The sequence below is a fragment of the Pelodiscus sinensis genome, chromosome 6 (assembly GCF_052426305.1).
Source record: "Pelodiscus sinensis isolate ZL-2025 chromosome 6, ASM5242630v1, whole genome shotgun sequence".
NCBI classification, from domain to species: Eukaryota; Metazoa; Chordata; order Testudines; family Trionychidae; genus Pelodiscus; species Pelodiscus sinensis.
The window spans coordinates 16,983,906-17,002,563 of record NC_143057.1 but is presented as its reverse complement, the minus strand read 5'-3'; positions in this window follow the sequence as shown (position 1 = coordinate 17,002,563).

Genomic DNA, 18,658 nt, shown 5'->3' with positions numbered 1-18,658 from the left:
AATGAATAGTTTCTTGTTTGAGCAAGCAAAAGAAAAATCCAACAGCTATCTCCTTGGAAAACAGCATCAGTGACAGGAACAGTACAAAACACTAATGTATTTCACTTACCTTTTCCATGCAATTTCTTACTTCTTGGTCCACTTCCAAACTACAGCCAGCGAACAGACCTCTTCCAGTTTGGGATCTGACCTAAGTCCTTCGGGACAGATTCTAGATTTCATTAATTTAGGATCTCTAGGCAGAAGGGAAAATTTGGTGTTGATTTCAAGACCATTCCCAACCTATTTATGAAATCAATATGGATCTTATTCAAGGGCCCATTAAAAATCAATGACAAACTTTCCATTGACTTCAATGGGCTTTGATCATGCATTTTGAAATAAGCCGAAACATCCATACTACCAAGACCATTATTTCAAAATCATGGGCTGGTTATTTTGAAATCTATACTCATGCTTTCTTTGGGGAATAAACTTATTTCAAAATAGTTATTTTGGGAGTTATTATTTCATATTTATTATTTTGAAATAGTTTGCTAGTGTAGACATGCCCCAAAGGCATAGCATTTGATTTAGAGATGCGTCATAATTTTTCCTTGCTTGTGAGCTTTATTTTTCTGAGTATTCAATGAAGGGAAAATATTTTCTTAGGTGATAATAATATATTCCCCAGTATATGGCAGAAGGACAAGCATTGATAGTGACTGTTGTCAGCTGATACTGGCAATGTTTCAAGGACAAGGCAGCCTTAAAAAGCCAGCTTCATGTGGGTTGTGAGTGTGTGCTGTTAGTGGTGGCTATTTGTTAAACAGAAATTAACAGTTCTGTAAAGATCAAGAAAGTCCACAAGGCACTGAGAGATGCTCTAGTATTAGCTTTTGCACCTTCCTGTTGCTTTGTAAATAAAGATTATAATCACACAGTTTCAGAGAAAGTAGAATTTATTATAATATGATTTTTGAGGAATATCTCAAAATAAATGTTCTGCAGTGCCTGAGGACTCTGCTTGATCCATGCAGAGCCTGACTGCTAAGAACTCATCAAGCAAAGTGGAAAGCTCACATCATCTGATAGAGGCAATGAGAAAGGCAGTTTTATATACTTTATACATTTTTATTTCTGCAGTGTTTAGTGCAAAGTACTTTTACAGAATCAGAGAGATTTGCCTCTACAGCTTAAAATAACTTTTAATGGAAAGAGTCACTGAAAACATTTTTATATTATTTGGGGGGGTAGACCTTTGACAGTTTGTCTGCCACTCACAGGGCTAGGGATGGTGGGGATAACAGTAATTAAGAGGAGAGTAAAAATAAAGTTTATTAGAGTCCTACTAAATTACAAATGGTGAATCCCAAATTCTGAGATTAAGCAACACCAGTCCAATCCTTAAACTTGCCTACGGCTAATATGGCAGATTTGCATTCTTATCATCACTTTCCACCTTTTTTTAGGGATACATAGCTAATGGATCACCATAACTACAGACATAGCTTCCATGTTCTCGACCCTCTTCAAACTGTCTTAAATGCTCCTCCACACTGAGTTCCACACAACAGGGACAAGTCTATGAATCACAGGGGTTGCAGAGTTTCTTTGCAACACTTCTGCTGCTCTGGTGATCATCCACAGCCCTGTCATCTTGACTCAATGCCTTTCTGAAAGTTATGCATTAGCTAAATCCAAGTTATTAGACTCACTACAGGAGTAATTAGGTGAAATTTAATGTCCCGTGAGTACTATGGTCTAGTACTCTAGTTGAGCCTTTTAGAATTAAACTCTGGGAATGTGCAAGTGAAAGTTAGACTGTTCAAAATTTTGTGTCTATGAAAGTGCACAAAGCAAAAGGGAATTACACCCACATTACCAGTGTGGCTTTGGCAGCATAACTGCCATTTGTACATCAAGGTTACAACACCAAAACCTTATAGTCTATACAACACTTTTGAAGTCAGTTCACAGCATGTTAGTGCAGAATTTGCCCTAAAATAAACTACAATCTGAAGCCCAAAATCTTTGATCCATACTACATATCTCTATAGCATTGGGATTCTCTAGTCTGCATTTACTCCATTCAACAGAGAGCTGATTTAGTGTCAAGAAATCTGAAGTACTTACTGGAAAAGTAAAATCTACTTTGAGAATCTTCTTCCTCCCTTAAAGGAAATGTATTCAACTTTATGGCTCATATTTTAGTAGACACAATTTTATTTGACTTAACTTCCTTTTTAAAAATATACTAACAGTTATATATAAACTTCACACTGTATATAGAAATTAAAAACAGGCAATATTTTGCCACTTTTTGGGTGGATAAAATGCACCTGATCACCATTTATTATTTTCTGTAATATGGATGCTGCTAAACCATTCAGTCTAGTGTCCTTTACAGCAGATTGACTGTTAAAAATTTAAAATGTCATGATGACCTTAAATTTGATTGACTGAGAAATGATATTATGTCAACATACTTGCTTGTTTTGTATTTATGCTAATCAATATATTATTATTTAATTGTGTGTGAATTCTTTCTTGTTTCTTGATTCTTGTACAGTGATCATTTTCTGTCTGTAACTACCAAAAATTTAAAAAAACGGATTATAAGGGTATTATTTGTATAATGTGGAGCTAGGCCATTTGCAGTACTTTTTTCTGTCTGGTTCACCTTTTCATTTCCAGAAACTCTTCTTGTGTGCGAAGACAGCACTTACTTAATCATTGCAATTTCTGTGGTTTGTACAGAAGGCACAGTTACATTATATTCTCTTTTTAGACTATTCTCCTTCTTTATTGTTTTAAAACAGAAAGTTGTTGAAATTTGTATATGGAAGAAAACATGAATACAAGCTAGTATCTAGAATCATAGAATCATAGAATAATAGGACTGGAAGGGACCTCGAGAGGTCATCGAGTCCAGCCCCCCGCCCTCAAGGCAGGACCAAGCTCCGTCTACACCATCCCTGACAGATGTCTATCTAGCCTGTTCTTAAATATCTCCAGAGTGGGAGATTCCACCACCTCCCTTGGCAATTTATTCCAATATTTGACCACCCTGACAGTTAGGAATTTTTTCCTAATGTCCAATCTAAACCTCCCCTGCTGCACTTTAAGCCCATTACTCCTTGTCCTGTCCTCAGAAACCAAGAGGAACAAATTTTCTCCTTCCTCCTTGTGACACCCTTTTAGATATTTGAAAACCGCTATCATGTCCCCCCTTAATCTTCTTTTTTCCAAACTAAACAAGCCCAGTTCATGAAGCCTGGCTTCATAGGTCATGTTCTCTAAACCTTTAATCATTCTTGTCGCTCTTCTCTGCACCCTTTCCAATTTCTCCACATCTTTCTTGAAATGTGGCGCCCAGAACTGGACACAGTACTCCAGCTGAGGCCTAACTAGTGCAGAGTAGAGCGGCAGAATGACTTCACGAGTTTTGCTTACAACACACCTGTTGATACAACCTAGAATCATATTTGCTTTTTTTGCAACAGCATCACACTGTTGACTCATAGATTGTAGAGCATTAATATAATCTAGATTGTAGAGCATTAATTTCAAATCAAAATCATTAACAGAAAGACATGAAATACTCAGCCTAGAGTATCTTGGTTCTAAATTATTATAAAGTAGCTAGTACAAACTTATACCAGAGTTAAGTCATCTATAAGTCACTCTTACAAATTGTGGCACTTTACTTTGTGTCTGAGTGTGCAACCAGGAGGAGGGATAGCTCAGTGGTTTGAGCTTTGGCCTGCTAAATGCAGAGTTGTGAGTTCAGTTCTTAAAAAGGCCATTTAGGGATCTGGGGCAAATCTGTCAGGGATGGTACTTGGTCCTGCCTTGAGGTCAGGGGATTGGATTCAAAGACCTCTCAAGTTCCTTTCTAGATCTATGGGATAGGCATAACTATATCAGGGCTTTTCTAGATAGCAAGTTAGTGACCAACAAACTGGGGTGTTACTCACTAGCTTTTCAAGTATTAACTGTCCAGACCCCACAGCCACAGTGTAAATGTTCCCTAGTGCACTTTGTTCTTGTTCTATTCCTGGTCCTACTGGAGGACTTCTTGGCTATGTCTACACTGGCAGGTTCTTGTGCAAGTGGAGCGTCCACACTGGCGGGACACCCTTATGCAAGAATGGCCCCGGAACCACTTCAGCCATGTCAAGAGGTCACCAGCAGTACCTGTGGGAGTGTGCTCGACCCCCATCGGGAAATGAGCTTAAAGCGACCACTGGACATCCATTTCCCTGTGGGTGTGTGCTGAGGCACCTCTGTGAGGCATTGAGAGCCAGAGCCACAGCTGCGCCTGCCACCTCAGCCCCTGGCAAGTGCCCCTGGGCACCGTTGCTGCTCTCGTTACAGCCATGGAGCCAGAGGAGGACCCCACCCAGCAATGTCCCCTCACGGCCATCATTGAGGCTGTGGAGGTCCTTCATCAGGGAGCCACACTGCTTCATCAGGAACTGGAGACCGGGCAGTGCATGCTTGGCCAGATGAATGCTGCAGCTGAGCTCCGACAGGCTCCTGTAGAGCCATGACATCACTGGGGACTGGTGGGAGCTCCTGGTGCTGGGACAATGGGGTGACCAGCACTGGGTGCAGAACTTTCGGATGCGCAGGGACATTTCATGAGCTCTTCACCTGGCTCACCCCTGCGCTCTGGAGTCAGGACACCTGCCTGCACCCCGCCATCCGCATGGAGAAGAAGGTCGCAATTGCCCTCTGGAAACTGGCCACCGCGGACAGCTACTGCTCTGTGGGGAACCAGTTTGGGGTGGGCAGGTCCACCGTCAGCATGGTCATCCGGTAGGTAAGGCCCCTTGGGGACCGCAGGCTCGCCTTGGGGGAGGGAAGGGGCCAGACTGGGGGGGGGAGGTGGTAGGGGCAGGGGGTAGCCCCACACCCAGGGGGTCATGCTGTCCTTCCTGCACACAACCCCGCTCATGGGGGGGAAGCCCAGGGGGAAAAGGGCACTGGCCTGTGGGGGGGAGGAGCCATCAAAGGGAGGGTGAGCACACTCCAAGGCCCATGTACCAACTGTGTCTCATTCCATGCATCCCCTGTGCTCCCATGTGCCCCTCTGCAGGTCATCCATGCCAGCAACGATGTGCTGCTCCAGAGGGTCATCTGCCCCCGTGACCTGGATTCCACCATCGCCGGCTTCGCCACCCTGGGGTTCCCAAACTGTGGGGGAGCCATGGATGGGACACACATCCCCATCTAGGCACCGGAACACCAAGCGGCCTGGTTCATCAATCAGAAGGGCTATTGCTCAGTGGTGCTCCAGGCCCTCGTGGACCACCAGGGCCGGTTCCAGGACATATATGTCGGGTGGTCCGGCTGGGCCCATGACGCCTGCATCTTCTGGCACTCAGGCCTGTGCCACAGGCTGCAGATGGGCACCTACTTCCCCCAGTGGGACTTCACCATTGGGGCCGTCTGCATCGTGGGAGATGCAGCCTACCCCCTGATAGCCTGGCTGATGCAGCCATACACAGGACGACTGGACCACAGCCAGGCCTCCTTTCACACCCACCTGGACTGGGCCTGCCACCCTGTAGGCTGTGCCTTCGCGTGTCTGAAGGCATGCTTCAGGTGCCTCCTGACCCGCCTGGACATGGGGGTGCAGCACATCCTGGAGGTCATCACAGCATGCTGCATGCTGCACAATATTATTTAGGGGAAGGGGGAGGCCTTCCACCTGGGGTGGATGGCAGGTGAGAATTAGGCCTACCAGCAGCTGCAGGTGAACCCCGGCAGGCAAACCGCGATTGGGTGCGGATCCGGGATGCTGCTGGACCAGGCCCCAGAGTAGGCTGTGCCTACACCTCTGACCACATGCCTCCACCTCCCACTCCCATCACCTCCCCTTCACGCCACCCTTCCCTCACCTCCCAATAAATATCACACACTTTTATTTACAAGAGAAAGGGGGTGGACTGTGGGAAGGCGAGAGGAGGGGAGAGGGCTCTGAATTGGGAGGGCCTCATGGGTGGGAGCAGAGGCCTCTCCCACCCCCATGAGTGCAGGGGCTCCTGTGCTCCTCATGCCGGGTTGGGGCAGGCTGCACCAGAAGGTGCTGAAGTTGGGGGGCTGCAGGATGGGGCACGGGCACAGCAGGGGGGCCTCAGGAAAGGGCACGGACATGGCAGAGGGGGAAGCAGGGGGAGAGCTGGGCAAGGCAGGGAGGGAAGCAGAGGTAGGGCTGGCCATGCTGTGCTGCAGCGCAGGGCCCATGCACTCCACTATTGTGCCCAGGAGGAACAAACATGGGAGCAGCACTTGAGGTACTGACTCCACACCCACTCCTGCCACTCCTCGTCTGCACGTATCTTGGCGGCGAGGGAGCGCTCCATGCACTCAATGGCGCAGACGTGGCGGCGGAGCAGGTGGTGGCGGTCCCAGGTGTTCCGCGACGGGCCCTGGCTCCTCGGTGCCAGTGGAATGGGGCTGGAAGGTCCCTCACTGGTAGGGGGTCCTGCTGCAGAGGAAGCAGATGAGAGCGAGATGGTCAGTGACCCCTGCCCCATGGTGTTCCAGGCGCCCCGTGCCCTCTTTGTGCCATCGCACATGCCACAACGCCTGGGGACAGGTGTGACCGGTGTGGGGGGATTCCCCTAGGAGCAGCGGGGGCGGGGGGAGGTGAGGTGGCCTGGGGATCCCTGGGGGGCCACATGTGCTGGGGGGGGCTGTTGTGCCTTCCCCTGGGGCAGCTACTGTGTCCCATAGGTGGCCATGGATGCGTGCTGTGTGCATCACCCTTGGGCTGTGTGGAGTCTGGCTTGCGCCCTTGGGGTTGGGCTGCTCCCATCCAGACCACGTCCCTCCCCAGGCTGCGTGTGCATGACCCCTGGGGTCCCAGGCTTGTGCTGGTGCTGGCTGCCATGTTTGTGTGCCACTCGGTCTGGCTGCACGGGGTTGCACATGCTGCGTGCCACTGCACAGTTTGTGCCATGTGCTGCGCCCTCTCCCCCACCCCATGGCCCCCTCTGCCCCTGCACACTTGTGAGTGGCAGCCATGACACTCACCAGATGATCCCTCGCCAGCCTCCAAGGAGGTCTGGGACCTGTCGTGGTTGCTGGGCCGGGCTGGTGTGCTCTGGGTGCCATCTTCTTCCTCCTCCTCCTCCTCCTCCTCGGTGGACCAGTCTCCCTCCTCCTCCTCTGGGTCCGTTGGCCAGACCACTAGGGTGGCCATTACCGTGTCCACATGGGCCTGCAGGGCCTCGGCCCCCATGTCCCTGAAGATGCTGTACAGGCAGTGGTATTGGGGACAGGTAGTGGCTCCCGCCACCCCCACGCTTGCTGGCCCACACGTAGGTGAGCCTCAGGTCTTTCATCTTGGTTCAGACCTGTTCCAGGGTCCGGGCTGGGTGTTCCTGTGCAGCCAGCACCTGGGCCATCCGGGCAAAGATATCAACATTTCTCCTCCTGGACTTGGGGTCCCGGAGGGCCTCCTCCTGGCCCCAGAGGTCCAGGAGGGCCTTGACCTCAGTGGTGCCCCAGCATGGAGCCCGCCGCTTGGTGTCTCTATGGGCCTGCTGGGCGCTCTGGGGTGGCTCCTGGGTGAGATCTGTGGACGTAGCTGTGGCTAAGCAGCTGCCATCGCTCCCCCTGACTACTTCCCAGGCTGCACGTGGCACGCAGCTCTGCTGGGTGCCCATGCCTTTAAGGGGAGACTAGCTAGGGGGAACCAACAAGTGTTGATTGAGCATACGGAGTGTCAGAAAGGCCACCTGTGTTTTTTTCCCAGAGGCCAGTTCTTGCACAAGCAGCCTTTGCCATGTGTCCACACTGCCCTCTTGCGCAAGAGTGCCTTCACAAGAGAGCTTACAGCTATTAGGACAGAGCATAGCTCTTGCATAAGATGCCCTCTCTTACCATGCCGTACTGTAAATTTCCTTGCGCAAGAGGCGGCGGGCAGCGTGGACTCTCTGTGGGTTCTTGCGCAAGAACGGCCGTACTTACTCAAGAACCCGCCAGTGTAGACATAGCCTTTGTGTTCCCTGGACACTTCACGGTACACTATGCGCTGCAGATCTGCACCCATGCACTCATTTACCACCTAGGAAAGCCTTTTCTCTCATGAATAGTCCCATGTCCCATTGATCTGAATGGAATGAATCAAATGAACAAAGATTGCAGGAATGAACCCTTGAATTCACGAACTTTGCCGTGTGTCTGAATGTTACTGACTTTGAACACTTGTCACAGTTTAGTCAGGGCAAACATGCTCCAGCAAGCAGAAAGGCTTTTTGAACCTCTTTCTTGTCGAAATCATGTGGACAGTAGGCAGAGGGTGTAAACATAAAGGCCTTCACTATGTATCTTCTGGATGATATCAAGTTCCCCTGTAGTTTAGAAATGCATTCTCAAGAAGTCAATCTACAGCCCAAATGTGCTTATTAGTAATGAGAAAGCATTCTCATTGGGTGCCAGTTTCAATACATATTATTCATGTTCATTTCTTTACAAAAGCTGTCCCTTTATCTATGAAAACCGTGGTTTGGTTTCAAGCTATGTCTAGACTATGGAGTTTTTCCAGGTACGGGAGGTATCCCAGAAAAACTCCACCGCATCCAGGAAACACGTCTGCTCTTCCAACATTTGTTGCGGAAGAGCAGACACACTTTTTTGGAAGCCCTGTCTTCCTCATTTTATGAGAAAGAAGGGCTCTTCTGAAAGAGGAGGTTTTTTTTAAATTTTGTCCAGTGTAGATGGGCCAAATTTTGGAAAAGCCTCTTCTGAAAAAAACAATCAAAAAAAGGTACTCAATTACGGAGTACAATTTGCATGCCTTTTTCCTGAAAAAAAAAGCAGCAGTCTAGACATAGGAGTTCTCAATGAGAGGCCCATTGACTTTATAGTGGGTTTTGGGCATTTTGTTTTACAAGCCTTGAATGCTCATAAAAAGAAAAGTAAAAAATGGCGAACTCCTCTCCTAAAGAATCTGAGCTAGAGAAATGTAAAAGTGCATTTGAAAACTGGGTGATACCCTTCATCAATGAATTATTCTTTTGGGCTGTGTTTTATTAAACACAGTGGTTAGAATGCAAAGTGCAGTCAGCTTTTCCTAGTATTATAATATACAGGCAGTCCCCGACTTACGTGGATCCGACTTACGTCGGATCCCTAGATACGAACGGGGTGAGGCAACTCCCGCACATGCGCAGCAGCATTCCCGGGGCTCGCTCACCTGGGTCCTAGGATCCTCCTCCTCCTCGGGCCGGCTCTGACTGGGGTCCCGCAGAGCTGCCGGGCAGAGGAAAAGTGCCTCCCCATGCCCGCTGCCCCCCCCCCGCCCCTGCCAGCAACAGGCTGCCCCCTCCCCTGAGCAACAGGCTGCCGAACAGCAGACAAAAGCAGCCTCTCCGCCCCTCCTCCCCCTATACATGTTGGGCTCCCTGGGCAAACAAAGACTCCACCAAAACAAACAAAGTGCTGGCCTCATTGTGTTAGCAAACAAAGGACCCTCCTCCTAGAACCCTGGGTGGTGTGTGGAATTAAAGCTATTAGCTCAAAGCATGGTGCAGAGCTGTTTGGTATTTGATGAGTTACTCCTTTAGTCCTGAGTTTGTCACAGGGACAGAAATAGATGTGAAATCTTCTGAACAGGGGAACAGACAGCAAAACAAACATTAGAGGGGAGTTAACCTTTCCCTATGCTATCCAAAACTAAAACAAATGTTTGGCTAGAGTTTCCCCTACAATATGTACCAGTTCCGACTTACATACAAATTCAACTTAAGAACAAACCTACAGTCCCTATCTTGTACGTAACCCGGGGACTGCCTGTATGTTGACTCGTAGCCATACTAAATGTGTGGGGGTAGGGAGGGCTATCACATGGGAAAGATTTTTAACAGGAGCCAAACCTCTGAGCTAATAGGTCTGGATAAAATGATGAACTAATAGGTCTGGATAAAATTGGAAATTACCCAAACTTCCCTCAGTACAAAACTTGAAGGGTTTGGGATGAGTTAGACCAGTGGTCCCCAATGTTTTGGGGCTGCCGGGCGCCTGGGGGCAGAGCTGCTCACGCGCTGCGTGTACGGGGGCGGAGCCGCTCACAGGCCACGTGACTGGGGGCGGGGCCAAGCATGTGCCGCACGCCCAAGGTCGGCACCAGCATGTGCTTTGATCCCGGGCAGGGTCTGCCCAGGTTCCGCGCAGCCGGGGCTGGCGCGGGCATGCGCGGCACCGCCGGGGCCAAGGCCAGGGCCAGGGCCGGCAAGGGCATGCACGGCGCCCCCGGGGGCGGGGCCAAGGCTATCACCAGGGCCAGCAAGGGCACGAGCGGTGCACCCGGAGGCGGGGGTCAGGGTCGACACCGGCACGCGCGGCGCACTGTAGCCAGACAGACACCCCCTGCCCCCCATATCATCCATCTTATTTGCCTTTCTGAAGCATACAGGGCAGAGAAGGAGCAGTAAAATCAGCATAGTCTATGCTGGCTCATCTGATCCTGAGAAGCTGAAAAAACAGATATGTGGAGAGAGAGCGATTAAATCAGTAAGCTGGCCTCGAGGCTGCGAGAACTGCCCCCGGCTGGCACCCATGTTGATTTGAACACACACACAGTCCCTGGGAGAGGAATTTCCCACTGAGAAAAGAATCCCCAGTACTTCCAATTTAGTTCTCTCTCTTACAAGTGTAAATTAAGTTCACAACTCCCTTGTAAGAACTGGTCTCACAAAAGACAGACCAGCCCCATTTGGCATGACAGACAAGAAAGAGAAATACGTGACCCCATGAGTATAAAAGATGGGTCCAGCACACACTCACTTTGAGTGTCATTCTACCCTCTACCTGCTGGTCGGGTTAGGTGTTTGACCTCCCGAGGTTCTATGGGGACGCCCACCTCGTATTTTCGTCTTTCCTAGGAATTGAGGGACCGGCCCTGGCCTGACATGCTGGAGTCGAGAGGCACAGAAGGGGGTAAAAATTGTACCTGGATGTGGTCCTCTGTCTTAAGTGTACACATAGACAGAGTAAGCTGTTACTTGGTACCATTATTTCTATTTTTCTATCTTTATCTTCTTTGTAACCATTTTTAAGATCTATATTTTGCTAGTAGTTAAGAAATAGAGCAATAGCCATTGTAACCATATGATTTATAAGCTTTCTCAATAAACCTGTAACTGTTTAAGCTTTAACCTGACTCCTTCAGTTGCTGTAACAGAACCAGGCACAATTTAAAAGAACTTCAGCTGGTCTTAAGGGACAGATATAGGGAGCCCTGACCGTCGGCTGACACGCACCCGGGGCCGGGGCTGGCCATGTGCCCGGGGCTGGCACCTGCCTCACGCCCGGGGGCAGGGCTAGCCCAGATTGCTCCGCGGGCGCATGTAAAGGGCCCGGCGGGCGCCATGGCGCCCACGGGCACCGGGTTGGGGACCACAGAATTAGACTTTCACTGAATGTCATGTACTTTTGCGTTTGTTCACCAGTCTGTAATAGCTGCAAAAGGCCCTCTTGGAGTTCCACCCGTGAGGTTCCATTTCAAAAGACAAGAACACTCCTGGGCTACGTCTACACTGGCCACCTATTACAAAATAGGCATGCTAATGTAGCACTTGGGAAGAGGCAAATGCGCGGGGGATTTAAATATCCCCCACGGCATTTGCATTTTCATGGCCGCCGCTTTCTTCCGGCTTGGAGATAAGCCGGAGAAAAGCGTCAAGACTGGCGTGATCCTCCGGAATAAAGCCCTATTCCGGAGGATCTCTTATTCCTACTTGCAAGGATCCACTGCATGGATGCTCTCTTGAAAGTTCTGATTGCTATTCACAGAATAGCCACCAGAGCATCTGTGCTTTTTTCGATTGGCTCTTTTTGCACAAAATCCCCCTGTTGCCCATCCACACACACCTTTTTGCACAAGATCTCTTCCGCAAAAAGGTTCTTGAGCAAGAAGCTTGCAGCGTAGAAGTAGGCTCAGCGTCCTAGTCTCCTACCTCCTGCCCTTAGGAGATTTGTGATACTAGAGTCTCTGACATCATCTTTGCCAACTTGAGGATTGCCAGGGGGTATACTCTCTGCACTATCATTTTCCGTTTCCCCTGCATTCACATCAACCTGATTTATAGAGCATTACTACAACAGGAATCAATAAAGGAAATAAAAAGAATTAGAGCTGAAGTCAGCACCACATTAATGAAACAAGGCTGTGACGGGCCCGGTGAGGCCTGCATTGATCCGGGGGAGATCTCGCCCCTCCCCTGGCCCGGAAGGTGGTACGGTACCACGGCAGGTCTTGGCATCTCTGATGCCCTGCTCGCTGGGGCCGGAGCTGAGTGCAGCGGGACATGTGCGGCCCCGCCGTGGAGGAGGAGGGGCCGAGCCTTGCCGAGGGACGCTGGCCAAATGCTGATGGAGCGGCGTAGCAGGCTGACCCCAGGAAACCCCTAGTGTGGGGCTCCCGGTGTATGGCCCAACGGCGTCGGGATGTCCATTCCCGTGCTGCTTGAAAAGATCCAGGACAGAAACGGAGGGGCGGCTCAGGGAACAGGAGCCGCCGACTGACCTCCAGGAAGACGGCAATTCCCCCACGCTGGAGAAGCAGGAGGGGGGCAGTCAGACCCCCGGGACACCAGAGCACGCTGGAAGGGAACAGCGAGAGGGTAAGCCCCCAAAGCATGCTGACAGACTCGATAACCAGGGAGGGGGAGAGGAAGCAGCCCAGGGCAGAGCACTTCTGGTGCACGTTGGTAGATGCATTTCAGGACTAAACCCCATCTGCTGTGCAGGAGTGCATTAAACCCTGCACTTAGGGCCCCAGGCTTGGACCCGGTGGAGAGGGTGGGCCCGGGTCCCCCATCCCCAACGCTCTTTCGCCCCTACTCGTACACCCGTGAAAGCCGGAGTCGGCCGATCCTGGAACTCAGGGTGGGTAAATGCTGCCTCTGGGAGGGGCTATCCCCAAGGGGAGAGGACCCCACAATCCTAAACCAAACTGATGGTGGGTCCATTAAACCCCCCTTCTCAGGCGAGAGGGGGCGCTCGCACCCATAAAACCCGTCACAAAGGCTTTTCTGCAAGTCAGGTTAGGGTGTGTTCAGTATTTGAGGGCCAAATTGTGGCATTTAGTCACTGTTTGAATAGAGGGCAGAGCAATCTCCCTGAGTAGCTTGCTGAAATAACTCTAGTATATGCTGCATCTCAGTATACTACAATGGAGCCGTGGCTCTTAGACAATATACATTGGATATTGCACCAAAGTCTTAGAATTCCACCTGTCCCACAAAGAACCTCTAGTTCATTACAATAAATGTCACCAAGTGCCTTGGATAAAGAATCCTTCCTGCAAGAGAGGTGGAGTTCTAAGAGTCCAGCCCTCTTTTGTGTCATAGGTTAGGTCACAATTCTTTTGTAGTTAAGGAGTTAACTGCCAAAATATCCTCAGACCTTATAAAACTGACACTTCTGTCATCGTGACACTGCCTGTAGGCCTCCAGATACTCTATCTGTTCAGTGAGCTACCACATGAGCCAGACATTCCTCATATTGATGGGAAAACATCAAACTATGACGTATTTTGTTTTACAATAGTCACTGAACTAAGCCACCTGCCTAGTAACATTGAAATACAGCCTGACAGTGATGACTGAGTTCTTGTATATTACATAATGAATAATCTGAGCATCGTCCCTTCTCAGAGATGACAGCAGTGAAGTTGAAAGAGGAGGCAAGGAGAGATTAGACTGCCCAGGCTGGGTTTCTGAAGTAATTCTGTACTGAAAAGACTGAAGAAATGCCAACCTTTATACTGGATTTTTATGCCAATCCTATAGAATTCAAGAAAGAATTTATCCCTATTTTGCCATCCTATTGAATGGCCCAAGAAACCTGTAGAAATAGTAAACATTCTCTTAAAATCTATGGGTTTTTCTGAGTATTTCTATAGAAACATTTCTATTAAACCCTCGTGGTTTAATCTCTATGGGTATGTCTACACTACCCTCCTAATTCGAAATAGGAGGGTAATGTAGGCATACCGCAATTGCAAATGAAGCCCGGGATTTGAATTTCCCGGGCTTCATTTGCATAAAGCCGGCCGGGGCCATTTTTAAATGCCGGCAGTTTGAACCCCGTGCCGCGCGGCTATATGCGGCACGGAGTAGCTAGTTCGGATTAGGCTTCCTAATCCGAACTAGCTGTACTCCTCATTCCACGAGGAGTACAACTAGTTCGGATTAGAAGCCTAATCCGAACTAGCTACTCCGTGCCGCGTGTAGCCGCGCGGCACGGGGTTCGAACTGCCGGCATTTAAAAATGGCGCCGGCCAGCTTTATGCAAATGAAGCCCGGGAAATTCAAATCCCGGGCTTCATTTGCAATTGCGGTATGCCTACATTACCCTCCTATTTCGAATTAGGAGGGTAGTGTAGACATACCCTATGTGTATGTCTACACTACAGCACTAATTCGAACTAACTTAGTTCGAATTAGGGTTTTGCTAATTCGAACTAGCATGTCCACACTGACTGGACCCTGAACTGAGGTTAAGGCTGGCCAGAAGCAGTGCCGGCAGGGCATCAAGTTAGGACTTAGAGCGTGGAGCTGCTGCATCAGGCTAGCCGAGGGCTGTGCTTAAAGGGACCAGACCCCCACCCCGGACAGACAGTTCTCAGGGGTTCCCCACTTGCAAAGCAGTCCTGGCTTGGAGTGCCCTGAGTGCCCACACTTGGCACATCACAGCACTTGGCCATTAGACCAGCTGCATTTGCCACAGGCTGCCATCCGGAGGGGGGGTCAATCAAGGGGCTTCAGGAGAGCTTCCACCCCAAGGAGCCCGCAGAGCCAGCCCAGTCCTCCCCATCGGAGGCTTGTACCCCATTCCTCCCTCACCTCCTTCCACTTACCCCTCCTTAGCCCCCCTTCCTGATGTACAAAATAAAGGATACGTGTGTTCAAAAATAGAAACTCTCTTGAACAAAACTTGGGGAGACTGGGAAAAGGAGGCGGGAGAGGGGAGGGCAACTAAAATGATCAGGGGTTTGGAACAGGTCCCATATGAAGAGAGGCTAAAGAGACTGGGACTTCTCAGCTTAGAAAAGAGGAGACCAAGGGGGTATATGATAGAGGTCTATAAAAGCATGATTGGTGTGGAGAGGGTGCATAAAGAAAAGTTCTTCATTAGTTCCCATGATAGAAGGACTAGAGGACACCAAATGAAATGAATGGGTAGCAGGCTTCAAACTAATAACAGAAAGTTGTTCTTCACAAAGCAAATAGTCAACCTGTGGAACTCCTTGCTGCAGGAGGCTGTGAAGGCTAGAACTAGAACAGAGTTTAAAGAGAAGTGAGATAAAGTCATGGAGGGTGGGTCCATGGAGTAGTATTAGCCAGGGGGTAGAAATGGTGTCCCTGGCCTCTGTTTGTGGAAGGCTGGAGATGGATGGCACTTGACAAATGGCTTGGTCATTGTTTCAGTCCATCCCCTCCAGGGTCCCTAGTGTTGGCTGCATTCGGCAGACAGGCTACTGGTCTAGATGGACCTTTGGTCTGACCCAGTACGGCCATTGTAAGCTCAGGGCTCAGGGTCGGGGGTCTCACCGGACCACCCTGATTTTCATGCACACCTGCTCCTGGGTGGCCAGGCTGGCAGCTATCCTGCCCCAGACGGCCACTTTCCTGTGCCTAGTGCGGAGGTCGTGGATGAGGTCCATGATCTCCGTACTAGACCAGGTGGGCGCCCGCCTCTTGCGGACCCGGGCAGGCTCCCGGGCAGGCTCCCACTGCCACCCAGCCTGGTCCCAGGAAGAGGTGGAGGGCTGGGTGGCAGCGGGTGGCTGGCTCGATCCGTGCCAGGTGCAGGGTCTGCTGGCTGGGTGCTGGCAGGCTTGCACCTGGCACGGGCACCGTAGCCAGACTGTGCCCCTTTAAGGGCTCTGGGGCCGGGAGGGGGGCAGAAGAGTTTCGCTGGTGGTGCCCAGAGCGGCCACCAGGGAAAGCTGGGGAGGGCTAGCCTCCTACTAGTTCGAATTAAGTGGCTACACAGCCCTTAATTCGAACTGCTTAATTCGAACTAGGCGTTAGTCCTCGTACAATGAGGTTTACCTAGTTCGAATTAAGCGCTCCGCTAGTTCGAATTAAGTTCGAACTAGCGGAGCGCTAGTGTAGCGCCTATGAAAGTTAATTCGAACTAACATCTGTTAGTTCGAATTAACTTTGTAGTGTAGACATACCCTATTAGATTGTAGGATTTTTCCATAGGGACAAACCCATCAATTCCTAGTTACCTCAGTGAAGAGGCTTTCACTTCACTCATCTTAGACATGCCCCCTAACCCACAAAAAACCAGACACAGACACCAAACAGTGGCAGTTAAATAGTGCCGAGCCCTTGTGCTTACATTGAGCCTTAGAGAGCTCACTCAAGGATCGTTATATTGACTGATCCCAAGAAGTAGGTGGGCGTTTGTCTGCAGAGGGAATAAATATAAAATAATGGAACAAATTGATCTTTGTTCCACTGCCCCTCCTTTTCTCCTGCTCCCCCTTCCCTGTTTTTGTGAAGGACATCAATGTACCTATGTAAAATAAGTAAACATCCTTGAAACTGCCTTTCCTATCCACGTGGCAGTTTTACTCATCTCTACACTGAGCAATATAGAAGGGTTCTTTGCACTATACTAACTCATCATTGGTTGGAATTAATGAAGCGTGGGAACTGCATAGGATTTCCTTGCTTAACTCCCACTGACTTTGAAGTGAGCACATATCTACTACAAATAATTTCAGGGGCAAGGCACAGTCTGTATAAGTTATGCTTAGAGGCTAGGTGAGATGAAAAGTTGGAGCCTCAGGCTCATCCACTACTCTGGGTCCTGACCCAGGGACCCTCAGGCTGCAACCATGTCCTATCTGCCTTCACTCCCCTTGACTACTCTCATTTCCTGAGCCACTTCATCATGGCCCTTACAACTTCTTAGGCCTTGTATCGAAGCCCACAGCCTGGCCAGTGATAAATCTCTGCACAATGATAATGCAGCCTCTAATCCAATGCCCACTTATGTTAATGTCTTTCCTTAGTTTCACTAGGCAGTGGGATGTGCCCACAGTGCTTACCTGCTCTCACAGCCTTAGCTAATAGAATTTCCTGTATTTAAAATGGGAATGTTTACAAGGGCACCGTGATTAGCTGCTGCACTTTCATTTTACACCTCCACCACTGACCTACCTTTATCATCTTAGCTAAATGACAGTTTTTTGCAGTGTTGCATCTCCACTTCATAACCCATTTGTTTCTTAATGAATGAGATAATTAACATTTCAAAAGACTTCTGATCATATAATGCATTTTTTAAAATTCTTGGTCATTCTCCAGTTGTAAAGTTGCTGCTAACATTATTGTAGTTTTTTATAGCACAGAATTTCCCCTTACGTGGTGCCTTTTCAGCAGAAAAAAAAATATTCCACAAGCATCACAGATAGAAAAGAGATTCTAAAGCTATAAAATAGCCAAATGATTCCTAAAAACATAATATAATACTTATAATAATACAATAATGGGAACTTTAGTGTCTTTTGAGTCTCTGTCTCTATTGTATATTATCTAGGTTGACCGGAAAATGGATTGTTTCTAGGGAAAGCTTTTGGTAGCTTGCCCTTAAAGAGTGCATTATATTACTTTTATGTTTTGCAGTGCAGCATGGATTGTTATTAATGGGTGAGAAAACTTTGCAAGTAACAAATTACAACCAAATAAAATGTGTTCACTCTGTCCATGTACTTTCACTGGAAAAAGCCATTTCTCAAATAGCAAAGTTATAAGTTCCAGCAGTGGAGCACCAATTCAAGTGAACTAAGGTAGGGTAAAATGTAATAGCCAGCAATATTCAAGGTTCCAGAAGAAAGTGCATTATCTGGACATAACTGATACACTAGTCAGCATTCAAGTGGTTAAAACACCAGTTGCCTCCAATTTAAATATTTTCACGCTATTTGCAATTGAGAAATGCTCTCTTGTCATCACCAGGGAGTACTCTGCTCTTCTCATATTATGCAAAACAAAATCTCAGGCAGGAGAGAAAAAACCATCCATTATTAATTAGACATAAATTATTCCTAATCTACACACAATGCCTAATCCCTGGTTCACAGAAATGCAAATTGTGCTTCAGAAACAATATGTTAACAAGTCATTTGTCAGCAACAGACAGGAGCCCAAGCTCAACATAAAATATAGAACAAACACTTCAAGCTCATTCCAAAGAATATTCTGATTGAAGGTTACCCTGAGCAGTGAGAAAATGCAAGATATAAGAGCAAAATATTTCACTCAATGAACTTGTTCACCGGTAAATGCAGAAACAAAACAATAATTAAATATGCCTTCACCAACTGCCATTTTTATGTTTTCTTATTAAAGGAGAAAACACTAACTAAATATTCTCCTCTAGAATAGTGAAAACAGTAATTAAACCACTGGATAGCTGGCCTGAATGCTATCCTGTATCCTTCTTTTTATGCTCAGTGTTTGCTATAAAACATCACTGAAGCTAGGGGCTTAGGAATCAAAGATGTTTAGATGCTTCCCTGGATTATGGAGAAATCCAGAGTTATAAAGATTAAAATGAGCATTTAGGAATGTGTCTAAATCTTTTGACTTCAGAGTGTACACCTTCCACTAGCTAATATGGGCTGGGAAGAAACCTT